Source organism: Polistes canadensis, unplaced genomic scaffold (assembly GCF_001313835.1).
Source record: "Polistes canadensis isolate GaletaPanama2010 unplaced genomic scaffold, ASM131383v1 scaffold_11, whole genome shotgun sequence".
Classification (NCBI taxonomy): Eukaryota; Metazoa; Arthropoda; class Insecta; order Hymenoptera; family Vespidae; genus Polistes; species Polistes canadensis.
In genome coordinates, this window is record NW_014569558.1 from 1,218,899 (window position 1) to 1,238,435 (window position 19,537).

At 36.9% G+C, this 19,537-nt stretch overlaps 1 long non-coding RNA gene across 1 annotated transcript in view; it reads right to left on the reverse strand.

The window, feature by feature from the left end:
* Positions 1-5,034: 5,034 nt before the first annotated feature.
* The window catches only part of LOC106793159, a 182,953-nt gene continuing 168,450 nt past the window's right edge, over positions 5,035-19,537 (reverse strand). Inside the window, exon 3 of the long non-coding RNA XR_001382383.1 lies at positions 5,035-5,087. This is a non-coding gene — a long non-coding RNA (uncharacterized LOC106793159). The remainder of the gene's footprint in view (positions 5,088-19,537) is intronic.

Consider the following 19,537-nt stretch of genomic DNA (forward strand, 5'->3'; position numbering starts at 1 on the left):
CGCACGTGCCACGTCAGTATCAAGAGTGTTTATTGGGATGTAAATGTCGCTGGATTATCGCCCCCACGTTTCGCACCTCGTAAATTATTCAGTAACGAGGCGAGTAATGCCCATCATAAGCCGTTCTCTCCGGGGCCGGCTGAGGCTATTTTCTCGCTCTCGGCTCTTGCCTCTCACTTGCCATTATGAATGTTTAGGGTCTATCATCCACCTGTTTTCGTGATTGAACATAGCTTCTTCTGTTTATTTTCTTTTCCATTTCATATATTTAAGAGATTTTATGAAATTTGATAAGTTCTAATCGTTATAGTCGAGTTTCTAGATTGTTTCAGATCCGTAGAGATGGCGAAGGAAATCAGTCGAGCAAATCCTGATGCACTTCGAGATAAGGTTCACGAGGTCGTCGAGATGGTGCATGGTTTGTTGATCTCTTCAATGAAGAGGCTCCATGCGTTCTACGCTTTTGTCGAGCTCCGACAGGTGGCAGGCCGTTTGCTTGAAAATCATGACGGCAATAAACTCGAGTTTTACGACCACTTGAACAGAATCGTAAAAGTCAGGGCCTTTGAGCCTCGCAGCGATGGTAGGGCGCGCGTGTCCGTTATGGTGGGGGCGTGAAGCCGTGCCTCCGAAGAGGGAGAAAGCCAGGGTGCCGGTGCCGGTGCCGTTGCGGTACTCTATGGGTAGCCAAAATGGGCCTAAATGCCTCTTTTAAAGCGCCATCGAAGATAACCGGCCGACCACTAAAGGGGTTTACTTAATGTCGAGACCGCATTCTTACAGAACCGGACGGTGCGGTGGTGCGGCACGCCGGTCAGCTCGAAAATATATCTTACCCTTTCGTCGTTCATTCTACGACTTCGTCATGACGACGATGACGATGATGAGAGCGGAACCAATCGAAAATTTTACATTTTCAAAATGACTTTTATAACCGAATGCGATCGTGTAATTAAGTCGTTTAAGAGTGGGAGGGGGGGGGGCCAAAGCTTAAGAACATTTACAAGAAAAAGAAAGAAAGTAAGATGAAAGTCGCGAATATCTTTGCAGGAGTACCATGGCGGAGAAGAACGCTCGATGGACGTTCTTTTCCCTCGAGGGTTCTCGAATAAAACTATGAGGAAGCTCTTGGAAAGGTTTTCATGAGGGGACGAAGGGGTGGCTTGAAATTAGAGGGCGTAGCTATAGTAACGACTGACGAGAAGAAAAAGAATAAGGAGAAGAAGAAGAAGACGAAGAAGAATAAGAATAAGAATAAGAAGAATAAGAAGAAGAATAAGAGGAGACGAAAGCGAGAAAGAGGTTATTGCACTCTTTCTTTCTCTCTCTCTTTTTCGCTCTCTCTCATCGAAGAAATCTGCACTCTCGCTAAACCAGCGTTCATTCTTCATCGGTCCGCTTCGTCGGCTTTAGCTTCGGCTCTTTTCGGAGTCGGTTCAATGTACCGCTCGTTCGGACTCTCATTTTGGTTGCTCTCTTTCTTTCCTTTTTTTCTTTCTTTCCCCCCCCCTCTCTCTGTCCTCTTTCATCTCTTCTCGATTCTTCGTTTCTCTTCTTTCCCTTTTTTCCCTTCACCCTTCTTAAAGTTCTCTCCTCTTCCCAAGGGAGATCAGGGATGAATATTCGATTATGAAGCTGGGCCGGAATTTCAGATAAGCGCGTTTCTCCACCATCGTTACTCGTTCGCGCGCACGCTGCTGTCTACCTTGAAACTCTTCAGGGGATCAACCTGTGATATACACATATACTTACTTGGGCCACTTGGACGAGAATGGCGTGCCTGTCTGGGCGGTTCCAATGCGCCGATCCACACTTTATATTTTCTTCAAAAGTATACGTTATCGATGATCTCCTTTCTTCGGATACGTCCGTCGAGCTTCTTTTCTCGTTTAAATCGATTTTCAAGTTTTTGATCCAGACAAAAAGCAGTCGAAGAATGGACGAAGAACCATCTTGGTGTCATGGTCCTTACTATTCTTCCGATATTTGGATTTCTTAAGAGAATATTCGAATACCTGTTCAACACTTGTTCAACGAATGCTAGCATGATACTATTAGAACAAACTTTTGTGATGTAAATGTTTAGAAAATTTAGTAAAATGCATCTAAAATAACTATTGTATATTTATGATCATCCGTTTATGACCTCTTTTATAACCATCTATCATAAATTTCTTCTAAATGGTCCTTTAGATAGTGACATATTGTCATTAAATATTTATTCATCAAATACTTGGTTTAATTACTAGTGACTGAATACTTGTTGGCATTCATTAAATTATTATTAATTCTCAACCGTTATTTCATAATTACTTTTATTGTTTACCGATTGACATTGTTATTACTTTTTCCTACTATAATATATTTATCTCTGTACAAATAAAATATTGATAATAATTATCTTTTACAATGATATCCACATTTCGTTTATAACTTTGAGAATCTTGATTTAATGATATCTTATTAATACATTTTTTGATTTAGGTAATGATATGAAGTATTGTATAAAAAATAATATAAAAACAGCTCATACATATATTACACAATTTTTTGTATTATTTTATCCTATTGATTAACGCTAAGATCTTATTTTTAAACGATGAATGGATGCTATTAATTTGTATTTTTGTCTTCTTTTATCATTACGAGGCAACGAATGTCTCACTTTTTATGTTTACGGTTGTTACATACAACTTCATTAATATAGATTGTTATAAAAACTTTCTTGTTACGTGTGATAGGAAAAAAATTATATTATGAACTAATTGAAACTCATGATAGAATTTTTTGCTGCTTTCTAGATTGCCGTGACAATTTCTTTAAAATGATCGATTTTCTACGACTTAAGAGCGGTCTACTAAAAAATAATTTAAAAGGTATTTATCCGGACATTGATTACATTTTTTTCAATACATGGTACAATAGTATTATTCATTAGCTTTCTTAAGATCAGTTGTAAGTTATAAGATTCTTCACTAATGAGGAAAACATTGTATGGGATTTTAAAAAAAACTTAATCCTTTTTAAAATGTTGAAAGTAATGATATTAATAGAAAAATTTAGGCCTAGTTATGCAGAAAGTTATCTAGCTTTCGATGATCTAAAATTGAATAAATTTAAATTGAATAGCATTTATTTATTGTTGTTTTAGATAGGTTCTTTTAATTTATGCAAAAAAGTGAATAATTTAATACATAATTTGAAATTTTCTTTAGTTTCTAATGCTAAAATACAATTTAAGAGGTCAATAAGTTCAAAACAAAGATCATGAAATTAAGGGATGTATATTTCGTTTAACTAATTTTTTATCGTTTTTAAAGTCAACATAAGTCTGCATAACGTAAATAACAATAAAATTAAATTTCAACAATTAAAAAAAACAAAGATCATTCTATCGATCCTAGAAAATTGCAACGGGACGCGCGACACAAGGACAGGAAGATGTCCTCTTTGCCATCTGGCGGTCACGTGTTGCATCACCTGGCTGCAAAATGACGTTTGCAGCTCCCTACCATTCTCGCAGTCGATAGCACGGCGACATCCTTGGAAAAAGGAGTGTCAATTATCGCTTACGATATCTCCAAAGATATCCTTTTTGACTCCTCCACGAAAATAATGTTTCGATTCGTTGCGAACAGATTCGAAATTTGCGAAAGATATGAACCGATGTTTCTCTTTTTCTTTCTTTTTTTGTTTCTAAAGAGAAAAAGAAAACGAGAAAGCTATCGGTGTCGTTGATTCTCTTTTAAAGGAGCGAACGCACCTGTACTCGTAAAGTCAAATAATATCGTATGAACATCTGATAAAACTAAAAATATGTGGAGAAAAGACAACTGTAAGAACAAAGTAAATCGATGTTCGCTGCTCTTAAATTTTTATCTTACGAATAATTCTAAAGATTGAACAAAAGAAAAAGTAATGAAAAGTAACGTAATGAGGGTAAATAAAATGAAGATGACCATTCAAGGGACTGAAAGGAGAGTATCAAACTCGTAACACGTTCTGATATTGCGCGTAATCGCAGATAAATTCAATCTAACGTAAGTTTAAAATTTATTAAACACTGACAGTGGCCTACCTTACCGGTCGAGTGACTCGTCCGGTGGTCGATCTGGTCTCTGTCGCTACTTAAAAAGCCGTTCACACAAAAAACAGTCGATGCAGCAGCTGCCGTTCGTAGACAAAAAAAAATACATTTTGGGAAGGTTTGAAAATTATTGGTGAAAACAAGATTGCAATTGAAATTGTTTCTTGTAAAGTAAAAGTCTGCTTGAGAATGATTGAGATTACCGATCGCTATCGAAACTTGGTATTCGTAATTGAATGAGTATTTGTCCTTTTCGATTTATTACGCGATCGTGTACAAGTTAAGTAAATAAAACGATATCAAGGACGATAAATAGATATTAATGAATCTTTTTTAAAGATAAAATCGGTTAAAGTGTTATAATACTTTGAATAGAACAAATACGTATGAGCGAGCTTCTTACAAGTGTATTAATAACGGAGATACGATTATAAAGTAACCGCCTATTCAGTAATCAATACACAATGCAAGACGTAGACCGATAGGAAAAAGAGAAATAGTAGAATGAGAAAGAGAGTGTGGCAGGGGAAGAAAGAGAGAGAGAGAGAGAGAAAGTAGAATGCAGTTTCGTGACGACAATGGGGAATAATAACAGCCGGTTAGGAGTAACTGAAAGAGTCCTGGATGAGTGAGTGGTAGTTTACATGTAAACAAACAAGTATCAATGCGTCCAAATTGAAACATAAAACGAAATGAATGAGCCCATAAACACTTAAAGCTAATGGTAAGGTGTGGGTAAGCTATCGCTCGAGGATCCTCATTGATGCGAACACAGCGAGAGAATAAGCTACTCATTCGTTTATAAGTAGTAAATATCCACCCTATTTCTAACGCGACTTCTAATTTTTAAACATTGTTTTATTCGTATTAAACACCTACGCTTTAAGCCATTTTCTTAAGTAACATCAACTTCTTACCTTGATTTTAAGTTATCCATCTTGTTTTTCCTTTATTGTTCTCTTAGATCGTTGTCCTCTTCTTCGAGAAGCAATTGCGTAATCTGAAATAAGAAAAATGTTCTTTATAAATTGAATAATAACTTCATATATATCATAATCAAATGTAATTAAATGAAATAGTATGCAATTTCTATTTACTTAGTTGAAATGATACGTTAATGTCGCGATATAGAATTTCAAATAAGGAACGATTGATTCCAAGTAATACAATGATTTTCTGTTTAACGAATACACTGATTGTCTTTGTGGCTTGGCTATTGCAACATTAAGATTTCAAGAGGGAGTCCCGGCAGACGAGCGTGCTAACGGTGCCATATTTGTTCTTCCTTCGCGTGTCATAGCGACCTCTTATGGTGAACGACCGATTAACTTGCTTTTTTTCTCTCAGTGCTTTGAAAAGATGAAAAAAAACTTGAATTCCCGAAGAATAGGTGATAGTGTCCCTGAATGGGAGCATTGAAAGAAGTTTGTTAATTGAAGCTCGGTGACGTACGTGAGTGTTTTTTCAAAATGAAAGAAAAAAACTCTGCGTCTAATGGTACACAAAAAGTAAACTCGTTTATTAGTAACTCGCGATTATCTCTACCGTTGAAACGTATGAAATCGTTTGTAATTCATTTAATTGATTTAATATTCTAAGAATTATTTCGAAAACAGAAAAGAAAAATATTTGTTTGTTAGAGTAAGTTTCTTGATCATCGACCGAGTCGACCTTCTTCTTCTTCTGCTCGTTTTTCATTTTTCCCTTCTGACGGAAGTCCCTCAAATTTATTCGAATGAAACACGCGAGGTTTACCGTCACGAAAGCCAAAGTGCGCGCGCGAACAATGGTATCGAATAACGATCGATGCACGTTTCATATATATGTACCTTTTTCCCGGTCCAGTCGCTCTTACTTTTCTTTCCATCTCCGTCGGCCATGTTTTCTCTTTCTCTTTTCTCCTTTACCTCCTATCTATATCCGTTAGACTTGTCGATTTATGCGTATTATACATGGCGAACGTTTGAATTGCAAATATCTGCCTATACTACCTACTCCGTAACGCAGTGCGAATTCTAAGTCATGCGGAAATGCATGCAATAGGTATTGTTGTTGCTACGAGAACGAGATTCTTCGAACGTTGCTTCAGCAAAACGAGTAATAACAATTTCATTTCCTTTTCAATAAAACACATTTCTAAAATATACAATTATAATATCACCATTTATCGGTTTTATACAAAAATTCATCTCTTATATTCATATCCAATTTCGCATATAATTCTTACTAAAAACCTTTCACCGTAATAGAATTGTATTCCTCGAAAATAATAATATAATAATATAAGTAAATATTAATATTTCTTATTAATATTTAATTAATATACAATAACTTAATTTAGCTTTGAAATTGTAGAAAAAAAAAAAAATAAAAAGAAAACTATCCAACAAAACCAGATTCGTTTTTAATCGACGACAATACCAATACTTCTACTCCATTCTCGTGGCCATTTTCTATGGCAAAAAACAAGAACCTTTTCGATGGTAACGCAGGTATATAGGTTCAAGGCGAATGTGAAAACGATTCCCTCGACAATACCATTTATTATCCTTACCCAAAGAAAGAAAAGGAATAAGTAAAGATAGCGAAAGAATAGTGGTTGTTGGTTTCCATTGTGGTAGGAAAATACGCGAGATCTTTGCTATCGATCGCATCGCTCTCGGCTGCACAATTATACGTAATCCCCACGCGAGGATCGCAATTATGCCATTCGTATTAAAAGAAGAAGAGCATCAGCTGCGAAGCGACGGCCCATAGGGTGAATCTCTTTCTCTATCTTTCTCGGTCATATTTTTTTTTTCTTTCTTTCTCTATCAAAAGGAAGAAATTCGCCCTTTCCCTTAGTTCGAAGTCTCGGAGCCCTTCGAAAGACAATAAACGAAGGGGCATCGAAAAAGGGGGAACCAAAAGCGAGAAGGAACTTACGACTGACGGCTCCTTAATACAATGGAAAGAATGAAAAATAACTTTATTAGAAAACGGCCGCGTTGAATTTAGGTCACTCTTTCTCTCTCTCTCTCTCTCTCTCTCTCTCTCTCTCTCTTTCTCTCCCCCTTTCTCTCTTTTACTTACTCACTTACTTATTCACTCAAGAAACCGAGCCCTTCTATGGAGTCTTGATCTTTTTCGGAACGGTTGGCCGAAGGGATAGAAGATCGAGGGAAGCCGAAAAGGAAGAAGGGCCGAAAGCAGGGAGGACCGGAGAAGAAAGGGGAGTGACTTCTCTTTGTGTGAACGACGATACTCCTTTAGAACGACCCCGCCCCTTCTCTTTCAGTATTCCAAGACCATCTTGTCCAACCTGCCCCTCTTTATCGTCCTCGTCTTTCAAGGTCGTCCCTTGAACAAAACTATATACTATTAATCCTAAATTCAATTTAATCGTCATCGATACCCTTTTAGAAAACTAATCGCTAATCGTCGATAATCTTTTATGTTTTGTTTTTTACATTCTACATTTATCTCCACTTTCAGGTTTTTAAGTTCAAAGGATGGATACTGTGGAAGTTAGAAAGTTGACAAAATGGTTACTCTTGTTATAGAGTACGATTAACGGAATAAATGTATTTAACGATTGCAAATGCGCTAATATTTTTATTGGATTTAATTTAAATATTCAATTTGATGAATTTTTTTTCATTGGGATTATTTGATACTTTTCATCATTTGTGTAAAAATAAAAAAGTTGTTATTACATAAATGGAACTATTGTAGATGTCAAGTGAAGACGCGACACGAGACTCCTAAGAGTTAATTGCAAGTCTGAAATTTCATTCATTTCGATCATGCATTCTATGCTGTAATAGCTCAAGAAAGTGTTGCAATGAACGTTGGAACAAGTAGGGAATGGCAAGAAACTCGCGAAGCTTCTCGTGCTTCTCTTTATGCGGCATTTTCCAATCTAGTCTCAACATAAGGAAATACGTTGGAGGAATAATCTTAAGAAGGAATGAATTTTAAGATAGCCTTACTCGTAGAGATCATTTAGATAAAGCGTCGATAAGATATTTCTGCTACAAATTTATACTAATACAAGCTTTTTCAAAGTATTTTTTATCTTTCGCAAAAAGAAAATCTATATATCTTCTACGCACAACGCATCGTTTGTAATTCTTCGAACTAATATTAATCCTCTATTTCCTTTCGGATTCCCCCAAGACTGAAGGGGTTATCTTCATGCGGAAATATCTAATCTCTTGAGAGGTTTCCGTAAGATACGAAACCAAGACTATTATCATATGGATTTATTAAAAATACCATTATTATTATAATTATTATTATTTTTATTGAACATAAAAAAAGGGGCGGGGGGTAAACATAATAATAAAATAATTTTCTAAATTATTCTTTTTTATTTAAACGTAATTGAAATAATTTGCAAATTATTATAATATTTATTGAAAAAGTATAAGACAATGTTTTCAATTGAATATAAAACGAACGATTCCAGCACGCGGCTTTATATCCTTCTCCTTCGTAAAAGCATTATTTGATAAATAAACAAAGTGAAATATTTACGAGTTCGAGATGGTGCAGGAAGGAAACATTTTCTTGAATATCGATACAAGACGAAGAAAGAATATTTGCAGAAGATATCCGAAAAGAGCATCTATCGGATGAAATAATGTAAACTGTATCCATAGAATGCCCGATGAACCTGTGCTTACCAACTGCCTTCCCCATGGATACCCATGAGATATTTATCTTCGGGACATAAGAAGCACGCTTGCCTTTTAAACATATGGCGTTCGCCTTATATACGCTCTCTCGCAAATAAAATTCTTTTTTTTTTGTTTTTTTCGCTTTTTGCCGCGACCATTCACTCACGGGGAGAGAATTCAAAGGAACGAATGTGCGGACCATTGAATCCAGAACTAATCTATGAAATACCTTGCTTATTCGTTCACTCGTTCGTATGATATATTATACATATATAAAAAAAAAAGAATTATGAAAAGAGTGTATAAGAAAGTAAATCTCGGTTCGCATAAAGAAACTTTGTAATTAAATGAAAGAGTCGTATCGAATTGGCCATTAAAAGACAAAATTATGATCACCGAAATTTCTACTTCTGTTTGTGCTTTTATTGCTAAGCTTTCTGTGTTAATTCTTATTTTCTTTCTTTTTTTTTGTTTTTTTTTTTAGGAAAGAGAAAGAACGAAAGTAAAAGGAAAAAAGAAAATAAGTAGTAAACGTTCGCCGGTGAGATTTTAACGGCGAATAAACGTACCGGCACTGGCGCGTAATTAAAAAATACGCTAACGGTAAAAATCTGTGGGCTCTGGGAGACAGGATTTAAAGGAGGAATATAAGAGAGGAAAGAGAGAGGAGTACTCGAGACGAAGGGATGCGGCAAGTTGGGAGAAACGAGACGACGTGGAAGAACGTATATAAGCAAAAGGGAAGAGAGAATAAGAGAGAGAGAGAGAGAGAGAGAGAGAGAGAGAGAGAGAAGTGGGTGATGAATAATGGATGGTACGACGTGGCTATCTCATGCCTGGTATAGCCTGTAGGACTCGTCCGTAATGGTCCGTAAATTGCTAAACCGCAGGGACAATGAAATCGCCGTGCTTGCCTCTGTAAATGCTCCGTTATTACGCATTTCTCTATCCTTATGATTACGTCAAGGACCATCCGCAATCCTCGTAGAAACGACCTTGATTAGAACCATTACTTTGACCTCTTTTTAAGATCTTCGAGAACGTACGAAGAACTATTCACAAAAATATCTTTCCTTATGTTATTAATATATTCGTCACATTATTATTTTGAGAGATATTTATTCATATTATTATAATTATTATTATAAAAGAGAGAAGATCGGATTAGTTTCCTACGTAAGCGAAATGGTGCTTTATGAGTACGTTTTGACATCGAACACGAAATTCCACTTGAAATTTTTTTTTCTCCCCGATCGCCATACCGGTAAGGTGATTATCATTTTTTTTTAAATTCATTGCTAGTAACATATTGATGCTCCTTGGATAGAATTACGGTGTAAAAGCATTGGTTCGACGTATGGTAAGCGAACGATGAAGAAATTTTATTCCTGATAACGATTGCTATGATATTTAATGGACTATATATATATATGTACGATTGTAATTTTTATCTAAAGTTTTTAGTTAGTATTAATTGTCAGATAGTTTTTTTCCTTGTCATATTAATTAGATCGAATAATATCGCATAATTACGATTTAATTATCGCAAAAGATTGTCGAATTAGATCTAAAAAAATAATGGCCGGTTCATCGGCGGAAGTCAATGATCTTCTCTTTGAAAAACCTTTTAACGATATAACATGCGCTCAAACATAATTCATTCTGCCTCGCACGCTGCTGAACGAGCACGCATCGTTTCTTACTCCTATAAGCTATAACTAAAGGCAACTTTTAACTTATGACCATCTTATCTCCAATCATTTATATGGGCAACCATGAAACTCCTTGCTGTCCAAATGCAACGTTATTCTCGAAGATTTACCTGTTCCTTTTTTTTCGACCGAAGTGAGAAGCATTTATACACGAGTGAGAATTCAAATTATCAAACTTCTGTGAAAGAAGTTTCATCGATCCCTTGATTATTTTTTTTTAATAAAATAAAGAATAAACAACAGCGATGACATAATTTCTTAATTCGTGAAAAATTATTCGAGTACGAAGTTATTGTATATAAACGTAATATATGTTAATATTATACGTATAATTTTAATATGCAGATATAAATTACGTAACGTATTTTATTTTTTTCCTTTGAATACTTATGTTACACGTTGGAATAATAAAAATTCCTTTTTACATATATCATATTAAAAAAAAAAAAAAAAAAATATAAAAATAAAAATTGATACATAAAACGACTTCGCTTCAAATGAATATTTATGAATCGTAGTTACTGCATTTAGAAGTTTCTGGAATTCTGAATATTGACACAGTTTGGCGGAAACATTGAAACGGCTTTCGGTTAATTAAAATAACAGCGATGCTTCGTAAAGATGGATGAATTTCATGGTTGGAAATTTGAATATCCCAGTCTCTTAGTAAGGAAGAACCGAGATGAGATTCTCCGACTATAACCATCGACTTCGATGGTCTTTAAAGCGAGTGCAAGCAGGTGGGTTGCGTTACGCAAATAAACGAGAATACCGCGGTGTTTGAACAAAACCGCGTCAGGTGGTATGCTCGTCTCAATTTCCTTAATCCTATGCAAAATAGGCTTAGAGTTTCTCTCGACTCTGCGGTCACCGAAATTGTCGCAGCAACCATTGTGCCGCTCTACGGGACTTCGTTCGATGTCGTCAAACGATCATTACTTTCCCGAACCGTTGAAAGTACTCATCAACGTTATTTTACAGATTTTTCTTTTCGACACTTCTATCCTATTCTTTTCATTTTAAATATTTTATTTCCATTATTAACAAAATTAAATAAATAATTATTCAAATTATTGCTCATATACGAAAATTAATTTCATTAAAAGTTTTTTCAATAATAATAATCAATAAAATTTGTAAAACCCATAAAATATTATTTTTATAACACATTTAAGAGGAAAATGGATACTGTCAAACATAAATTATTGTTTAAATTAGTAATTAAATTTTCCGGATTATGCAAGATTGATGGCAAGCATGCAGAAATGATCGCTTTAACGATGCAATTATTTCGTGGTCGTTGATGTTCTACCTATTTAAAGCGATACTATGGCGCGTGCATTAATGACACTGTATATGATAACCCTAGGCGTTAACAAGTTCAGAACGATGTCAGGACGTTTTAGATTAGGGAGATAGGTGTATACTTATACGTGCTCGAGGTGCAGCTTTATAAACCGCACTAAATGCATAAATATATTTCCCTTTGAAAGATGTACCGAATGACTCTCTCGTCGTCAACAATCGATTTTAATATACGGACGACACGAAGCCTATCCAGTTTGCAATATCATGGTATTCGTGAGACCTATATTTACCAGATTTTATTACTGCTACATAACTTTTATCGTTAAAGATCCAATGGCAATCTTTAATGAGCATCTGCATGAATTAAACGGCTATACGCTTCTTACGAATCTAAAATAATTATTACCTGCATTAATGTGTGTGTTAACATATTCTTGTTCTTTACATCTACATTTAATTAGCTTAATAATAATTTTTTTCCCTTAAATAAATCCTTTCCTATTTCATTTGATATAATATGAAGTTATACCGTCGAGAAAAGTAAATGATAACCCTAAATAGATGTAAATTATTGAAATGACTATTGAAACAATCACAAGTGACGTTAAGTAGAGAAGAGATCTTACTTTGACATAATTAGGTATAAAGAAAATGATTCGACATTACCGAAGCTTTTGTATTGTCTCCTTACTGCGACGCCTACAAACGATTGTTGCTTCTCCGATAAGATTACCTAAATCAATTGAAATGCAACGTGTCAAACGGGGCAATAACATTTTGCAGTTGCTGCATGCCAGACACGATAACGCACACTATACTGTATCAACAACGTGCAATGCACAAATGCGTGTCAACGATGCTTGATTTATGAGGAAACGCATTGTTAACATTTAACCCACAGAAGTGTCATGAGTTGTCTCGACATGATGATTCAATTTTATTTTGCTTCTTATAAACATCATATGAATATAATAAATTCTATACACACGAAAATAATAATTTCTAGTTATTTTTCAAAGATAACTGTAAGAATAACGAAGAACACTATTTGATATTTCTTTCATAAACTACCTCAGTTAAGTACGGATCTAGCGATTATCTAGACGCACGATCACAAAGACAATAGAAAGGGTAGACTTAGATAGGATCACGGAACAGAAGTAGATTACTGAGTTAGACAAAAGATTATAGAACAAGGAGATCCCATAGGCTCAAAGGGTCGCACGAGCTATAGCAAAAAGGTTGTCCTAAAATAATAAGAATCTTATATCAATTGATTTATATTTTCTTCAAATAATAATTTTCAAATACATTGAGATAGGTAAAAGTATAACTAACTAATTTATTTTCTACTAGAATCAAGTAGGAAGAAGGAGCATCAATTTGATTACAAAATGAACGATATATTTAAATCTGTGTTGTAAGTATACTATTAACTTTCTCGAAACATCAAAGTAAACGCGCTAAGGTAGGTCGAATAAATAATAATAAAAAAATGTCAACTTAAATTAAAAAGACAAAATCGATTACTTCGTATGTTCTCGCTCATCGTGAGACACATACATCCTAGATCTAATACACAACAGTGAGGCTCCGTACCTCTCTCGTACCAGGTTTTGTAATATGAAATATAGTTACGGATAGACAATGCCGTTCAGATAGGATCGCGCAACAGAAGTCGTGCATTATTGAGTTAGACTAATGCTTCTAGATATCCCATTCGCGTGGGCCGAAGTAGCGCGGCCCGTGTGGTGCAAGAGTGGCAACGTGGGCCGGCGAGCTTTTCATCAAGTGGGTTCATCGGGGCCAAGAAGAGACTCGGGGAATGTGCCCGATCTAAAGAAACGCTGAGAGACTCCTGCGCGCTGGACCGAAGCGAGAGAAAGAGAAAGATAAAAAGAAAGAGAGGAGGCAATAACGTGCTTCTCCCCACCTCTTCACCCCCTTCTTCGCCATTCCGTTACTCCCTCTCTATCTCTTCTTTCGACCCTTTTTCTTTTTTTTCGCCCCTTTAGGTCCCTCCTTCTTGGGACAAGTCCTTTTCTGTCTTCGACCATTTCCTTTTCTTCTCTGTGTGTGCTTTCATCGTTTATCGTTTCTTCTTCCCTCTATCCTTCTCGAATGGCCTCAAACGATACCTTTTTCTTGTCCTTTTTTTCTCTTTTTTTTTTTTTTTTCATTTTTTTTCATTCCTCTTCTTCCTCTCTTACTCTCTTTCTTTAATCGCTAGTTTTCTACGTTTCAACGATTTTCCTTACGAACCACGAAATTTCTATTCCCCTTTTTCTCTCGAGTTTTTCACTCCATGAGCGGAGTTTCCTCGAAGACGTATCAAAGAATCCTTCTCTTTTCTAGTTTTTTGTTTCTATTTTCTTTCATATGGTTTCTCAGACTTTCTTCCCTTCTCCCGCTGGCATTTGAAATTCCTCGTTCTCTCTTTCCCCCTTTCTCACTCTTTTTGTTCCAATCTCGAAGGCTGCCCTTGTCTCAGACCCCTTTTAGTGTATTCATCTCACGATGTCTTCTCTCCAACCTGCTGCTTGGTTCGTGTATGGAAGAAGAAGAAGAAGAATAAGAAGAAGACTCGCCGAAGAAACAGCAACAGCAATAGCAACGACGTTAGCCACGTTGTTGGCGGTGGCCCTGAAATCTTCCCTCCTTTCTTATTCTCTCCAATTTATCTTTTTCTCTTTCTTTCTCTTAAAGTCCTTTCTTCTACCGCGTTTCTTCGTTCGCCGTGTGTCTCCGCTGATTAATATCCAGATTGACCGCGGGAGATAGTTCTTGCTCGGATGAAGCAATTCCGGCCGGTTTTTCTGACGATATCTCGCGAGGCGGAGTCGACTCACCTCCTTTAACATAGGATACTTCGAGATAGTCGACCACTCGTATTCAACACAGATACCCACCACCTTCCTTCCTTCCTTCCTTTCTTCCTTCTTTCTTTTCTTCCACCCTACCACTCAAGCTTACCCTTGTCGAAAGCCAAATTATGTAGAGGCGGTACGGTATCGGTCGATTACTCGGACCATCTTCCCGACGCGAGAAACGAATTTTGCGTTTCTACGAGAATTCTCTTTTGTCCTTTCGCGTTCCTCCGAATTAAAACTAACAAAAACAAAATAGAAAAAAAAGAAATAGAAACAGACAGAAAAAAGAGAAAGATAGAAACACAGGGACGAGAAGACGATTTATCTCGGACGATCTCGAGTACGATACGTTTCTTACGTATCTGGAAGATTGTGAGAAAAAGCTGATATTCCGATATCGTTGGTAACTCTGCCGTTTTCAACCGATGAGTTTATCTCGGATCGGCGAAAGTTTATTGCGCTTAGTCGACGTTGCTACTACTTGCGTACAAATATGGTACACTGGTCGGTGGGAGGGGAAGGGCTTGGAAAGAAGGGAGTATGAAGGAGAGAAAACGTTTATCTGATATATAACACGTCTATAAGTCGCTCGGAGATGGGAGACTTCGTGAAACTCGAGCCGAAGTACTCTCGGCTTTATAGGTTTGCTGCTCCGGTAAGGGGATATGTCTCTCGTAGTTAGGTAAATGCGATGCTATCGAAACTCGCGACGATAAAAATAAATGTACGAATCGACGAATACGTATGTAACCTATGTATTCCGTATTTTTGCAACCGCTCGAGCCACAACTTATTCAACCTTAATTTATTTATTTCTCCTTCTTTTTTTCTCTCTCTCTCTCCAAGAGAAAATTCTTTTTTTCTTTCTTTATTTCGGGGTGAATAACCGTTTTGAAATATACGCGTTTCGAGCTTTACAACAATGAGAAAAGACAGTTAAAAATAAAGTCTAAGAATCTAAGAAAAGATTTAGTTGAATTGTCCACAGAATAGATTCCTGCACCACGGGTTTAGATAAATATAACTTTTCCTTACGTACTGATCACAACATTTAAAAGCTCAAAATATATTTATTTTAAATGCGACTCTAGATATTTATATGTAAATAGTAATTCATTTATTCTTAGGTTAAAAATATATATTTGTTAAGAGGAGAATTTTTCAATTTGCTCTTTTCTCGATAATTTACTAGAGTAAATGACTTAATCTGCGACTGTACGTTTAAGTTGTTTGTAAAAGAAAAACATATAGGCATTTTCTAATTTTTAATACAATCTTAATCAATGAGGTAATCGAATTTTCAAAGAATTGGAAGGCTACAATAATAAACAAAACATGTGATGCGTAATAGAGAAGAACATTATTTCTGTATGCAAAGTTTGTAATATCAAGAACGTAAGTAAATAATCAATGAAATAATCGATGCCAGAGAATAAGAAGGCTGCAAAAGTAAACAAAACATGACACGTGACAGAATAGAATATTATTTCTGTAATATACAAAGTTTGTAATATCAAGGATGATAGTAAAGGAAAGAAAGATGATCCAGAGGAAAAGTGGAGAGATATGAGAGAGAGAAATACCTGACCGATGGCGTCAGCGAAGGATAGTAGAGACGGTTGCTAGGGTTGCAGCGCCTCGTGTACCGTGGTGCATCACGCGATCAAGATGGCCGCCGTCGCGGCGACCTGGGCGTGGTCGGCGCGCTTCGCGTGTCCTCGAGTTTCTCCTGATCCAAGAAGACCTTCTCCGAGGATGCCGACAACGAGAGCTAAGTTCACTCGCGGGAAAGTTCACTGTCTCGTGCTTCGCACTTCCACATCGTGCTTCCGTGATCCTCGTCAAGAGTTTCGGCGAGCGCGATGCGCACGCCGCGTTCCCGCGCCGGCCATCTTGAATTCTCCTTCCTTCTTTCCACCATCCCTGCTGCCGTGCCTTGGTCCATCGTGTCGATGTCGCTCGTCTCTCTCACTCTTTCTTCTCCCACCCTACTTCCCGAAAAGCCCCTTCGCTACATCGTCTCTCTCTTTCTTTGATACGCGCTCACACATACACGGCATACACGCTCTTTGTTCCTTTTCTCTCTCTCTCTCTTTCTCTCTCTCTATTTCTCGTTTCCACGCGACGTATCGTTCGTCTTCTCGCGTGACTCTCGAACTAGAAACCTTTCCGTGCCGAACCGCTTTACCAAAGTTCAACGAGCTTTTGGGATGCGAGAGAAATTACCCACTCGCTCGTTTTCATCATACGATATCCAATTTAATTTCTTTTTTATATTTTTTATCGAAATTATCGTCCTTCTTTATATAGCGAGTGTACAATAATCACGCATAGAATCTTAGAAAGTAGCCAAAACTCGTTGAAAATGATGGTACATTTGTTTTAGTTATTTTTCCTTTTAAAATGATTACAACAGCAACGATAACGTTTCATGAATTCTTTTTATCAAAGTTATTCGAAAAAACGAACTCTCAACGATCCAAAAATCAAAGCGAAACGTCGTACGCTTCCCCGATGAAATCAAAACATTCGATTCTACCCTATGATGTTTTTTCTCCTTATCCCCACTATGTTCCCTTTCCTTTCCTTTCCCCTCTATTTGAAGTACGAATGAGGGTGCGGATTATAGGACAAAATGCGAGCGAACGCGTTTTCAAAGCACGATCGACGACGTGCACGTTTCCGCGCATCTTCGTCGTCGAAATAACGTCGAAAAGCAACATCGATGATTTAGAAATACGAATGCGTCGTAAGAGAACAAAAAGACAAGCTGAGTTTAGGAGATTCAAAAGTGGAAAGAAGAAAGAGGAATAGAAGGAGAAGGAGGAGAAGGGGGAGGAGGAAACTGACTGGGTGGTTTAAAAATATTCGGCGTAAACGCGAAGCTGTGTGAAGTTGGTTTCGTGCGGATGGTTTCGGACGAGCCGGTCTTTCAAATAGTGTGCGAGAGCGAGAAAGAAAAATATATGTGAAAAAAAGAAAGGAAGAGAGAGAACGTGGAATCATGTGGGGCGAGGAAGACGAGGCAGAAGCGGCCATCTTGGATGTATCCGCGCTCTTCGTCTCCTTCATCTCTGTCTTTCTCTTTCGACGCATGCGCAAACACGCAAACGCTTGATCGCCGCGGCTTTTTCTCCTCTTTCTTCTTCCCTCTTTTACCCTTTGACACGTGCCGCTGCCCGAGTCACGCGGGAGCAAAACACTTATGGATTCGAAGGCCTGATGCGCGATCGAAGGTATTCCTTTTTTTTCTTTTTCTTCTTCCTCTCTTATACTTCATTTCGAAAGTAATGATCTCCTAGGTATAAAGTCGATTGCTCTTAAGTTAAAGGAACGTGCTTTTACAAAAGTTTTCGCCTATATTCGCCGTCGTAGAGACGCCTATGCGTAGCCTCATCGATCGTACACCATACCACTCTTTCATATTCTACTCTCTTTCTCCTTAGGTTTACCCTGTACTATTTCTAGCTCCTTTCTACTACGTTGATGTTAATCTTATATCTAAATCTGTTTATATCTAGGCTTTCGTAACATGAAGCCATTGTTTTTATGGTTTAATCATTTTCAGAACATTTTCTGAACTATGAAACTTTTCGTTTAGGTTTACTCATTGAACAAATTTACATATATCTAATACTTTTCGTAATTTCTGTTTGTTACAAAAAAGAAAAAAAAATAGATTCGTTGCTGATAGAGAAAAAACGTTGAATCGTTGATGTTTTTTTTTTGTAAAGAGAGTGTCTGCGGGTGTACGATAATGCGACATTTGTTATGCGAGAGAGACATTATTGAGCGGACATTAATTTATTCTGTCCCAAGTAGCGCGATTGTAAATTGAATACGTGATGTATCGTTTACGAGGCTGACTAATTCGAGTTGCATTTCGAGTAATTAATAAACGATATTGCAAAATTGTCGTCAAATGTATGTCGGCTGTTTTATCGTCCAAACTGACAGTTCGAAATCGTTCCTTGAAATAATAATCATTTTCCAAAAAGAATATTGCTTAATATTTTCGAGTTTTTCCATTTGCAGGAACACATGCTCGAAACGAAGATTTATGGCGTGATTTAAAACCAAAATTTCGTGTTATTTTTGAAGGAATCAATCAACTGCGCTGTCAAGGAAATTCTTAAATCATCCATGACGTATTACCTATGAAGGTAAATTTTGCAACGACTAACGATAATCAAGAAGACGATTAAAGGCACGTTTCCTAATGAATACGAGTAAGTTTATGGTAGGTACGATACGCGAATGAAAATGATCGTTGGTAGGATAGGATATGGTAGGGTTCGGTAGAGTTGGTGGGTAGGTAGGTAGGTAGGTAGGTAGGTAGGTAGGTAGTATATACATAACATACATCGTGAAGTCGAGTGATATTTCTTCTAGCGGTTTCATTTTATCGAGATCTATCGAACGTCCACGTTCGATCGTCTCTTTCTTCCTCTTACAATCGAATTTCGTGGAGCGTATTTAGTAAAAACCGGTCCCGGATCGTATCTTGACACATCGATGCTCGAAGACGATAACGATCAAAATTTTGCGTTTTTGTACTTTGCCGATAGAGTGAATTAAAATCGATAAGTATCGCAACTCGGGCCTTTGTTAAAAGACTAGGTACCTTACTACCAGGGACGAGGCCTCGATCAAAGTAAGAATGGTTTTTGCCTCGCAATTTTCGCGCTGAGAGCGTTAAAAGAGCAATGTTGTATGAAAATTGGAGCTTTTACTTCAATTTTTAAGAACGATCGAATTATAGTCATTATCTGTCTTAATTTTTCGGAAGAGAAGACTCGCTTATATACCTACATCGGACTCGTTCGAGATGAAACCGCGAATTTTGAAGTAGACTATCATTACTCGCTCCTTTTGACGCGAAACTAATTTTCCAATTTC